The sequence below is a fragment of the Podarcis gaigeae genome (genome assembly GCF_964106915.1).
Source record: "Podarcis gaigeae genome assembly, chromosome: 2".
NCBI classification, from domain to species: domain Eukaryota; kingdom Metazoa; phylum Chordata; class Lepidosauria; order Squamata; family Lacertidae; genus Podarcis; species Podarcis gaigeae.
The window spans coordinates 10,035,486-10,042,521 of NC_139679.1; positions in this window are offsets into that span (position 1 = coordinate 10,035,486).

Below are 7,036 nucleotides of genomic sequence, written 5' to 3' on the forward strand. Positions count from 1 at the left end.
GAAAAACCTTTCAGGGGATCATTTGCAGAAGTTTGGCACCATTTTTGAGTGAATTGCAGAACGTCAGTTTTTTCCTGAAATTGTGACCGCGTGGCTTAGGGATTTTTGCAAAAAAAGGTTGTTCAGACGTTGAGGGCTAATTCTGTTTCCCATGATAAAAACTCATCTGTTTCCACCGAAAAACCTTTCAGGGGATCGTTTGCAACAGTTTGGCAACATTTTTGAGTGAATTGCAGAACGTCAGAAATTTAGAAGAAATTGTGACCGCACGGCTTAGGGATTTTTGCAAAAAAAGTTGTTCAGACGTTGAGGGCTAATTCTGTTTCCGATGATAAAAACGCATCTGTTTCCACCGAAAAACCTTTCAGGGGATCGTTTGCAACAGTTTGGCACCATTTTTGAGTGAATTGCAGAACGTCAGTTTTTTCCTGAAATTGTGACCGCGCGGCTTAGGGATTTTTGCAAAAAAAAGTTGTTCAGACATTGAGGGCTAATTCTGTTTCCCATGATAAAAACGCATCTGTTTCCACCGAAAAACCTTTCAGGGGATCGTTTGCAACAGTTCAGCGCCATTTTTGAATGAATTGCAGAACGTCAGATTTTTGCTGAAATTGTGACCGCGCGGCTTAGGGATTTTTGCAAAAAAAAAGTTTTTCAGACGTTGAGGGCTAATTCTGTCTCCGATGATAAAAACGCATCTTTTTCCACCGAAAAACCTTTCAGGGGATCGTTTGCAACAGTTCAGCGCCATTTTTGAATGAATTGCAGAACGTCAGATTTTTGCTGATATTGTGACCGCGCGGCTTAGGGATTTTTTCAAAAAAAGTTGTTCAGACTTCGAGGGCTAATTCTGTTTCCGATGATAAAAACGCATCTGTTTCCACCGAAAAACCTTTCAGGGGATCGTTTGCAACAGTTTGGCACCATTTTTGAGTGAATTGCAGAACGTCAGTTTTTTCCTGATATTGTGACCGCGCGGCTTAGGGATTTTTGCAAAAAAAAGTTGTTCAGACATTGAGGGCTAATTCTGTTTCCCATGATAAAAACGCATCTGTTTCCACCGAAAAACCTTTCAGGGGATCGTTTGCAACAGTTCAGCGCCATTTTTGAATGAATTGCAGAACGTCAGATTTTTGCTGAAATTGTGACCGCGCGGCTTAGGGATTTTTGCAAAAAAAAAGTTTTTCAGACGTTGAGGGCTAATTCTGTCTCCGATGATAAAAACGCATCTTTTTCCACCGAAAAACCTTTCAGGGGATCGTTTGCAACAGTTCAGCGCCATTTTTGAATGAATTGCAGAACGTCAGAAATTTAGAAGAAATTCTGACCGCGCGGCTTAGGGATTTTTGCAAAAAAAAGTTGTTCAGACTTCGAGGGCTAATTCTGTTTCCCATGATAAAAACGCATCTGTTTCCACCGAAAAACCTTTCAGGGGATCATTTGCAGCAGTTTGGCACCATTTTTGAGTGAATTGCAGAACGTCAGTTTTTTCCTGAAATTGTGACAGCGCGGCTTAGGGATTTTTGCAAAAAAAGGTTGTTCAGACGTTGAGGGCTAATTCTGTTTCCCATGATAAAAACTCATCTGTTTCCACCGAAAAACCTTTCAGGGGATCGTTTGCAACAGTTTGGCAACATTTTTGAGTGAATTGCAGAACGTCAGAAATTTAGAAGAAATTGTGACCGCACGGCTTAGGGATTTTTGCAAAAAAAGTTGTTCAGACATTGAGGGCTAATTCTGTTTCCCATGATAAAAACGCATCTGTTTCCACCGAAAAACCTTTCAGGGGATCGTTTGCAACAGTTTGGCACCATTTTTGAGTGAATTGCAGAACGTCAGTTTTTTCCTGAAATTGTGACCGCGCGGCTTAGGGATTTTTGCAAAAAAAAGTTGTTCAGACATTGAGGGCTAATTCTGTTTCCCATGATAAAAACGCATCTGTTTCCACCGAAAAACCTTTCAGGGGATCGTTTGCAACAGTTCAGCGCCATTTTTGAATGAATTGCAGAACGTCAGATTTTTGCTGAAATTGTGACCGCGCGGCTTAGGGATTTTTGCAAAAAAAAAGTTTTTCAGACGTTGAGGGCTAATTCTGTCTCCGATGATAAAAACGCATCTTTTTCCACCGAAAAACCTTTCAGGGGATCGTTTGCAACAGTTCAGCGCCATTTTTCAATGAATTGCAGAACGTCAGAAATTTAGAAGAAATTGTGACCGCGCGGCTTAGGGATTTTTGCAAAAAAAAGTTGTTCAGACTTCGAGGGCTAATTCTGTTTCCCATGATAAAAACGCATCTGTTTCCACCGAAAAACCTTTCAGGGGATCATTTGCAACAGTTCAGCGCCCTTTTTGAATGAATTGCAGAACGTCAGATTTTTGCTGAAATTGTGACCGCGTGGCTTAGGGATTTTTGCAAAAAAAGGTTGTTCAGACGTTGAGGGCTAATTCTGTTTCCCATGATAAAAACTCATCTGTTTCCACCGAAAAACCTTTCAGGGGATCGTTTGCAACAGTTTGGCAACATTTTTGAGTGAATTGCAGAACATCAGAAATTTAGAAGAAATTGTGACCGCACGGCTTAGGGATTTTTGCAAAAAAAGTTGTTCAGACGTTGAGGGCTAATTCTGTTTCCGATGATAAAAACGCATCTGTTTCCACCGAAAAACCTTTCAGGGGATCGTTTGCAACAGTTTGGCACCATTTTTGAGTGAATTGCAGAACGTCAGTTTTTTCCTGAAATTGTGACCGCGCGGCTTAGGGATTTTTGCAAAAAAAAGTTCTTCAGACATTGAGGGCTAATTCTGTTTCCCATGATAAAAACGCATCTGTTTCCACCGAAAAACCTTTCAGGGGATCGTTTGCAACAGTTCAGCGCCATTTTTGAATGAATTGCAGAACGTCAGATTTTTGCTGAAATTGTGACCGCGCGGCTTAGGGATTTTTGCAAAAAAAGTTGTTCAGACGTTGAGGGCTAATTCTGTTTCCGATGATAAAAACGCATCTGTTTCCACCGAAAAACCTTTCTGGGGATCGTTTGCAACAGTTTGGCACCATTTTTGAGTGAATTGCAGAACGTCAGATTTTTGCTGAAATTGTGACCGCGCGGCTTAGGGATTTTTTCAAAAAAAGTTGTTCAGACTTCGAGGGCTAATTCTGTTTCCCATGATAAAAACGCATCTGTTTCCACCGAAAAACCTTTCAGGGGATCGTTTGCAACAGTTCAGCGCCCTTTTTGAATGAATTGCAGAACGTCAGATTTTTGCTGAAATTGTGACCGCGCGGCTTAGGGATTTTTGCAAAAAAAAGGTTTTTCAGACGTTGAGGGCTAATTCTGTCTCCGATGATAAAAACGCATCTTTTTCCACCGAAAAACCTTTCAGGGGATCGTTTGCAACAGTTCAGCGCCATTTTTGAATGAATTGCAGAACGTCAGATTTTTGCTGAAATTGTGACCGCGCGGCTTAGGGATTTTTGCAAAAAAAAAGTTTTTCAGACGTTGAGGGCTAATTCTGTCTCCGATGATAAAAACGCATCTTTTTCCACCGAAAAACCTTTCAGGGGATCGTTTGCAACAGTTAAGCGCCATTTTTGAATGAATTGCAGAACGTCAGAAATTTAGAAGAAATTGTGACCGCGCGGCTTAGGGATTTTTGCAAAAAAAAGGTTGTTCAGACTTCGAGGGCTAATTCTGTTTCCCATGATAAAAACGCATCTGTTTCCACCGAAAAACCTTTCAGGGGATCGTTTGCAACAGTTTGGCAACATTTTTGAGTGAATTGCAGAACGTCAGAAATTTAGAAGAAATTGTGACCGCACGGCTTAGGGATTTTTGCAAAAAAAGTTGTTCAGACATTGAGGGCTAATTCTGTTTCCCATGATAAAAACGCATCTGTTTCCACCGAAAAACCTTTCAGGGGATCGTTTGCAACAGTTTGGCACCATTTTTGAGTGAATTGCAGAACGTCAGTTTTTTCCTGAAATTGTGACCGCGCGGCTTAGGGATTTTTGCAAAAAAAAGTTGTTCAGACATTGAGGGCTAATTCTGTTTCCCATGATAAAAACGCATCTGTTTCCACCGAAAAACCTTTCAGGGGATCGTTTGCAACAGTTCAGCACCATTTTTGAATGAATTGCAGAACGTCAGATTTTTGCTGAAATTGTGACCGCGCGGCTTAGGGATTTTTGCAAAAAAAAAGTTTTTCAGACGTTGAGGGCTAATTCTGTCTCCGATGATAAAAACGCATCTTTTTCCACCGAAAAACCTTTCAGGGGATCGTTTGCAACAGTTCAGCGCCATTTTTCAATGAATTGCAGAACGTCAGAAATTTAGAAGAAATTGTGACCGCGCGGCTTAGGGATTTTTGCAAAAAAAAGTTGTTCAGACATTGAGGGCTAATTCTGTTTCCCATGATAAAAACGCATCTGTTTCCACCGAAAAACCTTTCAGGGGATCGTTTGCAACAGTTTGGCACCATTTTTGAGTGAATTGCAGAACGTCAGTTTTTTCCTGAAATTGTGACCGCGTGGCTTAGGGATTTTTGCAAAAAAAAGTTGTTCAGACATTGAGGGCTAATTCTGTTTCCCATGATAAAAACGCATCTGTTTCCACCGAAAAACCTTTCAGGGGATCGTTTGCAACAGTTCAGCGCCATTTTTGAATGAATTGCAGAACGTCAGAAATTTAGAAGAAATTGTGACCGCGCGGCTTAGGGATTTTTGCAAAAAAAAAGTTTTTCAGACGTTGAGGGCTAATTCTGTCTCCGAAGATAAAAACGCATCTTTTTCCACCGAAAAACCTTTCAGGGGATCGTTTGCAACAGTTCAGCGCCATTTTTCAATGAATTGCAGAACGTCAGAAATTTAGAAGAAATTGTGACCGCGCGGCTTAGGGATTTTTGCAAAAAAAAGTTGTTCAGACTTCGAGGGCTAATTCTGTTTCCCATGATAAAAACGCATCTGTTTCCACCGAAAAACCTTTCAGGGGATCATTTGCAACAGTTCAGCGCCCTTTTTGAATGAATTGCAGAACGTCAGATTTTTGCTGAAATTGTGACCGCGTGGCTTAGGGATTTTTGCAAAAAAAGGTTGTTCAGACGTTGAGGGCTAATTCTGTTTCCCATGATAAAAACTCATCTGTTTCCACCGAAAAACCTTTCAGGGGATCGTTTGCAACAGTTTGGCAACATTTTTGAGTGAATTGCAGAACATCAGAAATTTAGAAGAAATTGTGACCGCACGGCTTAGGGATTTTTGCAAAAAAAGTTGTTCAGACGTTGAGGGCTAATTCTGTTTCCGATGATAAAAACGCATCTGTTTCCACCGAAAAACCTTTCAGGGGATCGTTTGCAACAGTTTGGCACCATTTTTGAGTGAATTGCAGAACGTCAGTTTTTTCCTGAAATTGTGACCGCGCGGCTTAGGGATTTTTGCAAAAAAAAGTTCTTCAGACATTGAGGGCTAATTCTGTTTCCCATGATAAAAACGCATCTGTTTCCACCGAAAAACCTTTCAGGGGATCGTTTGCAACAGTTCAGCGCCATTTTTGAATGAATTGCAGAACGTCAGATTTTTGCTGAAATTGTGACCGCGCGGCTTAGGGATTTTTGCAAAAAAAGTTGTTCAGACGTTGAGGGCTAATTCTGTTTCCGATGATAAAAACGCATCTGTTTCCACCGAAAAACCTTTCTGGGGATCGTTTGCAACAGTTTGGCACCATTTTTGAGTGAATTGCATCACGTCAGATTTTTGCTGAAATTGTGACCGCGCGGCTTAGGGATTTTTTCAAAAAAAGTTGTTCAGACTTCGAGGGCTAATTCTGTTTCCCATGATAAAAACGCATCTGTTTCCACCGAAAAACCTTTCAGGGGATCGTTTGCAACAGTTCAGCGCCCTTTTTGAATGAATTGCAGAACGTCAGATTTTTGCTGAAATTGTGACCGCGCGGCTTAGGGATTTTTGCAAAAAAAAGGTTTTTCAGACGTTGAGGGCTAATTCTGTCTCCGATGATAAAAACGCATCTTTTTCCACCGAAAAACCTTTCAGGGGATCGTTTGCAACAGTTCAGCGCCATTTTTGAATGAATTGCAGAACGTCAGATTTTTGCTGAAATTGTGACCGCGCGGCTTAGGGATTTTTGCAAAAAAAAAGTTTTTCAGACGTTGAGGGCTAATTCTGTCTCCGATGATAAAAACGCATCTTTTTCCACCGAAAAACCTTTCAGGGGATCGTTTGCAACAGTTAAGCGCCATTTTTGAATGAATTGCAGAACGTCAGAAATTTAGAAGAAATTGTGACCGCGCGGCTTAGGGATTTTTGCAAAAAAAAGTTGTTCAGACTTCGAGGGCTAATTCTGTTTCCCATGATAAAAACGCATCTGTTTCCACCGAAAAACCTTTCAGGGGATCATTTGCAGCAGTTTGGCACCATTTTTGAGTGAATTGCAGAACGTCAGTTTTTTCCTGAAATTGTGACCGCGTGGCTTAGGGATTTTTGCAAAAAAAGGTTGTTCAGACGTTGAGGGCTAATTCTGTTTCCCATGATAAAAACTCATCTGTTTCCACCGAAAAACCTTTCAGGGGATCGTTTGCAACAGTTTGGCACCATTTTTGAGTGAATTGCAGAACGTCAGTTTTTTCCTGAAATTGTGACCGCGCGGCTTAGGGATTTTTGCAAAAAAAAGTTGTTCAGACATTGAGGGCTAATTCTGTTTCCCATGATAAAAACGCATCTGTTTCCACCGAAAAACCTTTCAGGGGATCGTTTGCAACAGTTTGGCACCATTTTTGAGTGAATTGCAGAACGTCAGTTTTTTCCTGATATTGTGACCGCGCGGCTTAGGGATTTTTGCAAAAAAAAGTTGTTCAGACATTGAGGGCTAATTCTGTTTCCCATGATAAAAACGCATCTGTTTCCACCGAAAAACCTTTCAGGGGATCGTTTGCAACAGTTCAGCGCCATTTTTGAATGAATTGCAGAACGTCAGAAATTTAGAAGAAATTGTGACCGCGCGGCTTAGGGATTTTTGCAAAAAAAAGTT